Genomic DNA, 12,230 nt, shown 5'->3' with positions numbered 1-12,230 from the left:
TGACTGGGTGTGGGTGGGGGTGGGGATGTGGGTGTGTGAGATGGGAACAGGGAATGGGGGTAAGAAAATTGGAATCATGTTTTGCTAAAGGGGGAGATGGGAACAGGGAATGGGGGTAAGAAAATTGGAATCATGTTTTGCTAAAGGGGGAAATGGGAACAGGGAATGGGAGTAAGGAAGTTGGAATCATGTTTGGCTAAGGGCAGGAATGGGAACAGGGACACACGTGTAAGGCTCTGTGGTGTCAGAGCTGGGAAGGAGGATACTAAGGAAGGAAACTGGAATCATGCTTGCTGGAAGTTCACCCCAATAAACATCGAATTGTTTGCACCTTTGGACTTCGGGTATTGTTGCTCTCTGTTCATGCGAGAAGGACCAGGGAAGTAAGTGGGTGAAGGAATAAGCCCCCTAACATGCGCTTGTTTTCAGATTTCGGGGCTGCTTTTGAGACCCGTTTCAGCTTGTGGGTTTGGTTTTTTTGAAAAATCTGGCTCCCAGTCCTGGGTCTTAACTGAGCAGGAATCTGCATGTGCAAAACTGTGTGTCCATCAGATTCTTAGAAGTTTACGGTACACAAGTTTACTTCCGATTTTCTTACAGAGGAAAAGGTGAGATATTCTCCCCCCGCCCCCCAATACGGTCTATAATAATAAATAATAGCAGAAGCACCACCAGCAGGATTAACAGGACTCTATTGTTCTAGGTGCTGTACAAACATGGTAAATGATCTGTGCCCCAAAGAGAGATGTGAGGCATGGTTTCATTAGTTTATTCATCAGCTTCTAACCCTAGTAGTTTAAAGAGCCATGTGCTACTGTAGGACTTCCCAGGGACATTTGAGGTCTCACCAGGAAGCAGATAATACTTAGGAACGTGTGGAGTTCTACTCACCCCCACACATACTTCTGTAGTAAAGAAAAAGAAATTAAACTTGGATCTTACATCCGGGACCAAATCCGGTTAGTTTGGACCAGATCCTCAACTGGTGATTTTTGCCCGCTGTGGTTTTGGTCTGTCATATCACTATGCAGCATGAATGCCAGCTTGGAACTGCATTGTTGACTGTTTGGATAGAACTCATATTTTCTTCCTACAAAAACCACTCCATCGACTTGAACTAAAGGAGACTCTCCATGAGTTAGGAACAGTGTGGTGTCTATGACACACAATGGGAGTTCTGATTCTACCCTGCAGAGAGAAGAGATATACATCAAAGATGCTTGGAAAATGGTATTTTACATGCAAATGTCAAAAGAAATGAAAACCTTTTTAAAAAAAACAGAAGGATGTTTTCCTTTTATAATGAAAAATCCATTTTTCTTTTCGGTTTTTGAGAAGTGAAAACAATTGGAATGAAAACCTGTTTTAGTATATGGGCACACCACCCAATCCACTGTGCTGGGATCAGGGGCTGGTGGAGGAAGCAAGTTTCACAGTTGCTAAATTTTATGATCCTTTTTTTGATAATGAGGCCAAGAACTTGGTTATAGAAATCTTGCAAACTTGAGTTGGTCAGAATATTTTTGACTAAATGAAATTTAATTTAAATAGGCTGTTTCACTGAAGCTGAAACATTTTTCCAGATGTCCAAGTTTCAATGAAGTTTTCCTCAGAAAGGTTTGGTGAGATCTGGGACCCTGTGGGCAACGCTGACCAAGGAGGGGGGGGGGGGGTGAGAAGAACTGGAAAAGAAAACCTGAGCCTTTTAATCTGAAAACAGCCACTGCAACAGAATTCACTTTTTAAAAATATTCAAAATGCTTTGGGTATTTTCCAATGTGCAATCAAAACAAATTCTGAAACCTCAAGAATCGTTGTGAAGCAGCATTACTGTCCTCCGAACAATTCTCTTGAGTTTTCCCAAGAAAAGCCCAGCGTTCTGAGGTCAGAATGAGCCGTTTTGCACAGCCCTAGTCTGGGAGAGATTCTCACTGCATGGCTGCAATAAAAAATAAGGCAGTGTGAGAAGACAGTAGGCTCTAGTTATTAATTAACAAGCACAAGAAGAAGAATTACAAAGCAAGCTGTGAAAGGTAAATGGATTTATGCTTGTCAGAAATATTTGAAAGACCGTTCACCCCAGTAGGGAAAGTCTCTTTCTTTAATATATGACTAATCCTCCTAAAAGTGCTGGAAGGACTTTTCATAAGAGAGGAAGAAAATTGCTGAGATTTGAATAGCAAATATTTGCTGCAGCCATTTATTTCCCCCAAATATTTAAGGTGGGCTTGAAATGGGGAAAGTTCCTGTACAACTCTAGATGAGACCACATTGCCCCAAACATGACCAGTGTGGAATGCTCTTAACAGGACCTATATGTTAAGTGTCCGATGGTAGCAAGATCAAAATACTCGAGGCTGCGCGCAAGCAGGGACTTGAATGATTGTCAATTAGTCAACTGCAGTCAGAGAGAAAAGAGGGGTGAAAAATGACATTTTTGCAGAACGAATAAAATTTTATATTTTATTCCTTAATCCCTGTTTGTCATAATTCACATTGATGGCACCTGCTCCATTTAATTGCAAATAAAACCTGACAAGCTGTTTGTTCTCCTGCTGGCGATTTTACCAATAGTTTAGGAGCGTCTGGCGTACAGCTTTCTTTATAAGCCTAGCGCTTCTGGGCACATTCTGTCCAAAGGGACATCATCTTTATTTTTCTTTCTAAATGAATGGGATTTTTAACAAATTGTATCGAGACAACAGAGCTGTGTGGCAGGGAAACCAAACAGAGCTCTCTACAACGGACTGCCTACATTTCCTGAAAGTAAAGCATGAGCCATGTATCATATCTACACAGTGGGAGTACAGTAAAATATAATAAGGTTTTGTCTACACTGGAACCTGAATGACAAAAGTTGGTGGGTGGGAGAGCTCTCTCCTGCCAACAAACAGCGTCTACACTGCGCACCTTTTAGCAGCAAGGCTGTAGTGGCCCTCCTGTATCGCTAAAAGGGTCATAGTGTAGACATAACCTAAGAATGCAATGGTTAATGATGATGACTTATATTTAGGCTTGGAAGGATTAAGTGTTTATTGGTAAATGTCAGCAGATGTCAATTTCACTGTAAACACACAACGTGGCAAAAAAAATTTCCACTGATAATCAAAATTTAGAGAGACTGAGTAACAGAAACGCTCCTTGAGGCCTCAGAGTCCGATTCAAGGATATTTATTTTGTATGGTTGTGATGTTTGTGTGTTAAGGGTTACAAAGCTTAATCTGCAAAAGAGAAGAGCGAGGGGAAATTTGATAGCAGCCTTCAACTACCTGAAGGGAGGTTCCAAAGAGGATGGAGCTCGGCTGTTCTCAGTGGCGGCAGATGACATAACAAGGAGTAATGGTCTCAAGTTGCAGTGGAGGAGGTCTAGGTTGAATATTAGGAAACACTATTTCACTAGGAGGGAGGTGAAGCACTGGAATGTGTTAGCTAGGGAGGTGGTGGAATCTCCATCCTTAATGGTTTCTAAGGTCCGGCTTGACAAAGCCCTGGCTGGGATGATTTAGTTGGGGCTGGTCCTGCTTTGAGCAGGGATTGGACTAGATGACCTCCTGAGGTCTCTTCCGACCCTAATCTTCTATGATTCTATGAAAGCTGTAACTTGTTGAATTTCAGTGTCTACAGTCATTAAATAATTGTCTGACACCCCCACCATAATTTCACAGAGCTGTGAGAATTTAAATCCAGAAAAATATAGGAAAAAAGCTTAAAACCTAAAATTTCTCAATTGTGAATATTTAAATAGATAAAATTAAAAATGCTTAAAATAATATACTATTATCCACCGAAATTGTAAAAAAATAAATAAATCAAATTCTGTCAATCCCACTTATATTTGTTGACATGGCTAAATGAAATTTGGGTGCAAAAGGCTTATCATTAGTAATAGAACTAATGATACCTAGCTCGTGTAGCTCTCTTCATCAGTAGATTTCAAAGCACTTCACAATGTTTAATGTATTTATCCTCACAAGTATAGTGGAAATACTCTAGTATCAGCCAGAGACGCCAGGTGAGATCAGCGACCCTTGGTGACGGGCACTATATATACACGGAAGCTCAGCCTGCATATCTCCTGTGGACCTGGCTCAATTCTTCCTCAGGCAAACTCTGACAGATGCTGAAAGCAGCCTGAATAAGGAGCTCAGGATTTGGCCCCCTGTGTAAAGCACTATGGAAGGTTTACTGTCCATGAGCAGTAGCGTTGCCGACTTTCTGATTGCATAAAACTGAACACCCATGCCCTGCCACGCCCCTTCCCTGAGGCCCTGCCCCCTGCTCATTCCATCCCCCCTCCCGCCATCGCTCACTCTCCCCCACCCTCACTCACTCACTCATTTTCACCAGGCTGTGACAGAGGCTTGTGGTGCGGGAGGGGTGAGGGCTCCGTCTGGGGGTGCAGGCTCTGGTGTGGGGCTAGGGATGAGGGGTTTGAGGTGCAGGAGGGGCTCTGGGCTGGGGCTGAGGGGTTCGGCGTGTGGGAGAGAGTGTGGGGTGTAGTCTCTGGGAGGGAGTTTGGGTGCGAGAGGGGGTCCAGGCTGGGGCTGAAGGCATCAGAGTGCAGGAGGGGGCTCAGGGCTGGGGGAGGGGTTGGGGCACGGGAGGGACTTTGGGGTGTGGGCTCTGGGTGGCACTTACCTCAGGCAGCTCCCAGAATCAGATGGCATGTCTCTCTGGCTCCTAGGCAGAGGGGTGACCAGGGGGCTCTGAGTGCTGCCCTTGCCCACAGGCGCTGCCTCCAGAGCTCTCATTGGCTGGGCGCTCAGGGCAGGAGCAGCACGTGAAGTCTCCTGGCAACCCCTGCACCTAGGAGCCTGAGGGACAGGCTGGCCGCTTGCAAAAGCCATGTGAAGCCAGGGCAGGCAGGGAGCTTGCCTTAGCCCTGCCGCGCCACCAACTGGACTTTTAGCAGCCCAGTCAGTGGTGCTGACCAGAGCCACCACGGGCCCTTTTTGACCGGGCACTCTGTTAAAAAACCCAGATGCCTGGCAACCCTAATGCGTAGTAAGGAGCTTGGTTCTACCTTTCATTCATAAGACACCACCTCCAGCAGCAGAGAGATCCTGAATAGCACGGTGTGGGGTCAATGGTGAGTCTGAGGGAAGAGCGCCATCTGTTGACTTGAATCGCCATCACTAGTTCCTACCACACAGGTTTTCCTTCCAGATCTTTCCTTCCAGATAAAACACCAGCAATCTACATAGCAGAGACCAGATAGAAAATCAAAAGTCCCATCCAGCAAATTAATCCACAGTCTTTAGATGAAACACGTAGACAGCTCTAGCTGTTTCCAATTTAATGTCCAATTTCCAATTTACTGCCAACTGGAAATGAATCCTTCATCTCCTTTATTATAGACTCAGCCCACAAGCCTTTCAACTGCTGACCAAAGGAAGACTTGAAACTTTTCAGCTACGTTTATGTTGCTTGTAACAAATACCAGGTGCAATAACTGCTCTTTAATTACACTGAAACTTAACACTGCTTCCTGGTACATGCAGTAATTATATGTTCCTAATAAGTGAGCTTAATGTTATATAATTACAATCAGTAGATCTAGAAGTTAAGACAGAAATAACTATGCATTTAACCTATAATGATATGGAACTTACTATGTAAATAGCTGGTCACGGTAAGTGGTAATTACCTCACAATTAAATGGGCAACATTTACCCTCTATGTAAACAGAATTTATTGGATATCTTTACCGTGTAATTTAATATATCAACCATTGCTACACTCTTGATGGTAGCGGGACAGAAGTTTTGACTTTTGTTTCCATACCTTCTGCTAATTTTGAGAAAGGAAGCTATTGGCCAGGACGGCATGCATGAATGTAAATGCTAAGCAAAGATCTGTTCTCTGTAACTACGTGGTAGAAACGGGTTTTTGAACTCCTGCTTTGACTTCTTCTTGATTGGTTCTGCTTTTGAACCAGTCATGCCATTAGCTAGCTGGCGATGCGAGTTTACTCAGCTCATTTACAGCCCTGCCAAGGAACTGCCTAGTGCTAATTTGCCATTTAAGACATTTATTTCTGGACAAGTGGTAATTTAGTATTTATTTAAAGAGGAGGGAATCTACTGATCATTACTCTTCTGAATGTAATTGGTAATCTGCTGGTATGCTTGAGCTCAAGAACTGTGGTAGTGACATCAATAACAACAACAATAATGATCTTCTTTGCGCATGTGCAACGTGCCTCAGGTGGGACATGACCAGACGTTGGTCTGCTGATTGGATCATGAGCTTGCCCAGCCTGGGCCAGGTACCAATGGGGAGTGCAATGTGAATGCTGATCTATGCCCCCCCGCATAATAATAATAGTAGTAATAATAATAAGTATAGTGCCATGTGACCTTAGGATCTAAATTCCCAAACACTAGGTGTCTGAGAAACTGCTCAAAGAAACGGTGGAAATGTTTCATGAACAGTTTTCAAAAAAAATCTTGAAATTTTGTTTTCAATGTTTTGGAATTTCAATATATGTCAACCCACGTTTACATAAGACAAAAGTCAGAATTTCAAAAACTAAAAAAAAAAAAAAAAATTGACCCATGTTCACATGTCAGTATTGGGCCACAAAGTATTCCTGTGTGAACAAGTAACTGCCCACTCAAAATATACATTTTCATGTCTACGTGCTTATTTGGACACTCAAATAAGTATAGAAAACATGCAGTTACCTGTTTGCTGGGTGCAATTTTCTTTTGAGGGAATTGCTTAACACTCAGTGTTTCTAAACCAAGTCCACAGTCTTAGTCTAAGACAAGATATAAAATAGAGCTAAATTGTAAGAAGGGATGGGGAAACATAATCCTTGCATATTTTTTCATGGATTAGCTGAATGCACAGTTGACACTTTTTTAATACTTAAAGGCATGTATCCATAATACTGCCCATTGTCATGAGTGTTATTATAATTATAGATTTTCCCCCCTCCTTGTTTTATTGCTACATCACATATGTAAGCTGGAATTGTAATTCATTAATACCATCTCTGAACTGGTGCAAGCTTAAAGCCATTGAACTTGTCTGCACATTCGTTCCAGGAAGTGTTAGTTTCCTTCTAATTATCTTTTTCTAATTCAATCTCTAGTAGCCAGGCTTAGCACTGTTCTTTGTCTATTCAGATCGGCTACTGTTTTGTTTTGTTTTTTTCTTTTTAAGCTTTTATTAATCTGTTAATCCTTAAACTATATACATATATATACAGTGACCAATTGTGGAAAATGTCATCTTCCAACATGTATGACAGTGGGATCCCAGTCGATACTCATTGTGATTCCTTGCTTGGCTAGAGCTAAGGGAGTCCATGTTAAGGTTCAAATACCATCAGTTTAAAGGTTTCAGAGTAACAGCCGTGTTAGTCTGTATTCACAAAAAGAAAAGGAGTACTTGCGGCATCTTGGAGACTAACCAATTTATTTGAGCATAAGCTTTCGTGAGCTACAGCTCATTTCATCGGATGCATACTGTGGAAAGTGTAGAAGATCTTTTTATACACACAAAGCATGAAAAAATACCTCCCCCCACCCCACTCTCCTGCTGGTAATGGCCCAACTTGATTATCATACACATTGTAAGGAGAGTGATCACTTCAGATAAGCTATTACCAGCAGCAGAGTGGGGTGGGGGGAGGTATTTTTTCATGCTTTGTGTGTATAAAAAGATCTTCTACACTTTCCACAGTATGCATCCGATGAAGTGAGCTGTAGCTCACGAAAGCTTGTGCTCAAATAAATTGGTTAGTCTCTAAGGTGCCACAAGTACTCCTTTTCATCAGTTTAAAGGCATTCTCATTAGGAGCTGAAAACAATTGGATGGTGCCTGAAGCTACCCAGTGTTTACTGGATTGTGCAAATCATAGAGCTGGCAAGTGGGTTGTCCTCCTTCTGTCCCTCTAGATATGGATCTATCCGCTTGTGTCAGGGTATGGCATAGTTTTTGCAGGAACCTTGGCCCAGACCCTCAAAGGTATTTAGGTGCCTAACTCCCGTGCAAGCAGGTCCCATCTCGCGTAACATGTTAAGTGCACTGCATTTATGATTTGTAATTTCCATGGTCATTCATAGAATCATAGACTATCAGGGTTGGAAGGGACCTCAGGAGGTCATCTAGTCCAACCCCGTTCTCAAAGCAGGACCAACCCCAACTAAATTATCCCAGCCAAGGCTTTGTTAAGCCAGGCCTTAAAAACCTCGAAGGAAGGAGATTCCATCACCTCCCTAAGTGACCCAAAAACAATTATACAAAACAACTGCCTGACTGAGGAAAGTCCCAGCAGCAAGGGATACAATGAGATCGGTGTATGGCTTTTTTGATGGCCTCCGCAGGGGGGCTCTGGCAAAGATTCTCCGCACCCTGTCTTCCATATAAAATAGACCCCCTCCCCTTCTGGAATAAGCATGCAAGTTGAAAATGTGCTGCCAGGATATTTGTCCAAGAACAATTTCTCCTATTAAATGTTCATGCAACAGAAAAGGGGTGTGAGCACAGCTGAAGCAAATTCATTTTTCAATTGCTGTAGAAGATTTATTGTGGAGTATGCCCAGCTCTGTTTCTAACCTCATCTTTACAGCAGGATATTAAAGCAACTAGCTAGTTGCCCCAGATAGCCAGCAGACATTCCTATATGTGATTTCAATTCATTCTTGTTTTTAATTCCATATGCATATTTCTACTAGTTTATACTGGAAATGTTGACTTTGTTTCCAATCTTCCTCTGCACAGCACTAGAAAAGTGAAAGATTACCCCTCTCTTGCTATGCAGTATATGATGTTATTACTCTGTTCTAAGAGAGACAATAGAGCAAGCACTTTCATCAGGAACATAGTATACTTGACTGATGATGATGTTGCCAGAGCTTATTGAAATAAGGTCATAATGTCATGGCTATTTTACCACGAGCTAGTATGGCTCATTTGACAATACACCTTTGACTATGGATGTCTAGGTTTAAAGGAGACACTCATGCATAGTTCTGGGAGAGTAATCCAGTAATCTGCATGCAATGTATGGATCTGAGGATGAGATACAGTCCTAAAACAAAGGACCTTCTGTGTTGCTTAGCTTCCACTTCTGACCAACACTTAGGGACACTGGTATTTCAATATTTAAATACACATAGGCCAAGAAAAAAATTCTACACAATTCCCCCAACTTCTATCCCACCCATCCATTTTTGACCGTTGGAGAGCTAGTTGTAATCTTCAAAATTTCAACACCATTTAGAATTTCAGAATTTTGAATTTTAAAATTTGGAGGGAAAAAAGTGGAGAGTTTTTTAAAAAGTCATGAAAAGGTTTTTTCCCCTCCCTCCCCCCAAAGAATTCTACAGGGAACAATTTCCTGGTGATCGATGTACTCAATTGTGAGAGTCGTTAAATGAAAGTGGTAGAATTCTCCTGGTTTCAGTGATTTTATACGTTTATTTCCATTAAAACTTTTCAACCCATCCCACTGATGAGGTTTTTCCTGCTCTGGCTTCTATAGGCACAATCTGATATCAATGAGAGACTTTCCATTGCAGTCAGCAAGCTGTCTAACAGGAACCAGGACCCGCTACGTAGAGCTGGTTGGTAATTCTCGAATAAAATATTTTTTCTCATCAGGAAACACTAATTTGTCAAAACCAAAACTGTTTGCGGGAAAGTGTCAGTTTTGACAAATCTCCCAAATTGAAATTAAAAAGAAGTTTTGAAATTATTAAAATCTCTCTTTGACATTTTTCAAAGGGAGTTTTATTTTTCAATTTCAAAAGGCTTTTTGTTTTGAAATTTTTGATAATTTATACTAAAAAAAGTTTGTTTTTAAACAGTGGAAATTGAAATATTTCAAAATTATTGAAACAAAACATTTTGATTGACCTTATCCAACCTTTTTTTAGTTTGTGTTTGTGAATTTTTTTTTTTAGATTTTGACTTTGTTCTATCTCAGTAGGGAGAAAAAAAATCAAAATCCTGGAAATCCTCGCGGGATGGGGAAACTATTCCTGCCCTGCTCTAACAATGCTTTTTTGTTATGGTAAAAAAGTGCAAGTGGTAGGAAACGATTGGCAGAAGGATGCCAAAATAACCACTATATTTTAATACACCCTTTATTCTTTGAATGGCAAGCAGCCATGCACCGTGTCTGGGCAATTTTGCTGTCAACTATTTGGATAATTCATCTCACAAAATTGATTGCATAGCTCACTGCATCAGTTGTTAGTCAACAAAATGCACTCTGGCATACAGTGAAGAGCCTGTAATTATTGACTGGTGGCCAGCCTCGGTTGCACCTGGGAGCCATAAATAGTATTTAGCGGTTTTATAAAAGCTTTTTAATTTGTTACTCCACAGTTCATTTCCATTGTCCACTATATGTCATGGAAAATGCCCCCTCTCTTTGCCGAACATTATGCAGCGCATGGTGTGTGGTATTAAAGTTAGGTTTCTAATGGACTCCAAGGTAGCAGTATATAGCTAATGCAGGAGACTGTTAAAGTCAAATTCAAACTAATGGGGTTATTCTAGATTCACACTCATTTAAGTCTGATCAGAATCTGGTCGCAGTACTTAATTCACAAACTGAGTAGATCAAAGGTCCTCTACCAGAGGGTTGGTCTCAAACAGCTTTCAGGAGGTCAATTTGGCAACCTTTCCTTTCTTTCTGGCTAGACAAGGGGCATGTGTCCTGAAACATCTTTCTCTTGCAATGTGGGATCACGATATGGAAAAAGTTGAGAACATGTGGCTTCAATACTGTGGTAGTGGATGCGAGAGGGGTCGCCTGAGACAGAGGGTTAGCACGGAAATCCCTTCCCATACGTGGAAGCAGTTTGGTTTAATTTCTCCTAGATGGCAATTAACTGAAGCGGAGAAGGCACATTCAATGTGTTTTTGTTTTAAAACATTCTTTTTGAAGCCCAGATGTCCTTTTAAGAGTTAACACCTAAGCCCAGAAGAGAGATCTGGCACAGTTCCAGGGTTCACTGTACTTCTGCTTTCTCCATGGTCTACTCAAAGGCACCTCTTTGGGTCTCAGGCCTCCTGCTGTATGGGCAGGAACTGGTATCACTCTCCTTCCACCCTGCGGAGTTAGGCCTGCAATACTCTGTGCTTATCACAATGGGTCTGACCTTAGTCCAGCATCTATGGATTGCTGTCTCTTAAGGACAATGACAAAGTTACCGATGACCAGCTGAAAGGATCCAGGGGTGTGGGTTCTCAGTTGTGGTGGGTCTAGAACCCAGGGTGGCAGGTCTCTGACACTTCCTCAGCACCACCACATGAGATAAAGCACCACCTCACCCATCCTGTCAGGCCAGGCCCCACAGGAAGTCCTATCAGAACCCCAATGCGTGTGGCTGCCTAATTGGCTCTCACACCCTACTTAAGCCAGGAAGAAAATTGGTGGGCTGTTCGAGCAACTCTGTTGTGTTGGATCCTGCTCTTGCTTGTCTCCTGATCTCTATCCAGTTCCTTACCCTGGTTCCTTACTCCTGCGCTTGCCCTCAGTTCCTGTGCGGCTCCATGCCTCAAGTTTGCTCCTTCTCTGGCTCCTGCCCCTGCACTCTGCTCCTGTCCATCGGCGACTAGTCCTGGCTCCAGCCCCAGCTTGTCTTCTGGCTATTGATGCTAACTTGACTCCTGGCCACTTATCCCAGGAGGCCAGACTGCCTAGGCCCAGTTCCTCACACAGCTGGCTTTCACAGAGCAAGGTACATGTATTTTAGGACAAAAGCATTCCAGCAAAAACATATAACAAAGCAATAAACAGTCTGCATGCATGGTAGTGTGATGGATCTGCTAAACAGGGGACTAGGTTTCCCATCAAACCGCTCCCCACTGCACTTCCCTTTCCCCTGGGCAAGTAAGGGATGGGTTCTGAACCAGGAAGTGGCTGTGGGTTTTTGGGGATTGGCATGACAAGCAGGGAGCTGCAGAGAATCCGGATGCAGAGAGAAACCCCCAGGACCTGTATGTAGAGTAACATGTGGAACAGGGTGTGACTGGATGATTCAGGTGTGTGCAGCTCTATGTGGGTCTTCTGGGGTAGCAGCCATTTGACAGGGAACCATTGCAGAAAGGTACCAGTGAGAGACACCATCTGAGCCTGGCCTGGAAACCCACCAGCTCATATTTGCTTGAACAGAGATTGGACTCGAGTGGGAACTACAGGCACTAGGCCTGAAGAGCCCTCACTCTCGACTGGACTTCCCCAGGGACCCAAACATCGACCGCTA

The 12,230-nt window shown here is 42.7% G+C and overlaps 1 long non-coding RNA gene across 2 annotated transcripts; it reads right to left on the bottom strand.

Annotated features, from left to right (window-relative positions):
* Positions 1 to 675: 675 nt before the first annotated feature.
* Positions 676 to 6,765, bottom strand: LOC142072914 (uncharacterized). 2 transcript variants are annotated; one of them, XR_012669521.1, is made up of 3 exons: positions 6,687 to 6,765; positions 5,024 to 5,196; positions 676 to 1,188 (listed from the first exon to the last, which is right to left on the bottom strand). It is a non-coding gene; the product is annotated as an uncharacterized LOC142072914 (long non-coding RNA). The 2 variants fall into 2 exon arrangements; XR_012669520.1 differs by lacking the exon at positions 676 to 1,188 and adding an exon at positions 3,268 to 3,366.
* Between the last annotated feature and the right edge of the window lie 5,465 nt (positions 6,766 to 12,230).

Source organism: Caretta caretta, chromosome 7, assembly GCF_965140235.1.
Source record: "Caretta caretta isolate rCarCar2 chromosome 7, rCarCar1.hap1, whole genome shotgun sequence".
In the NCBI taxonomy this organism is placed as follows: domain Eukaryota; kingdom Metazoa; phylum Chordata; order Testudines; family Cheloniidae; genus Caretta; species Caretta caretta.
This window is presented reverse-complemented; position numbering and strand designations above follow the sequence as displayed.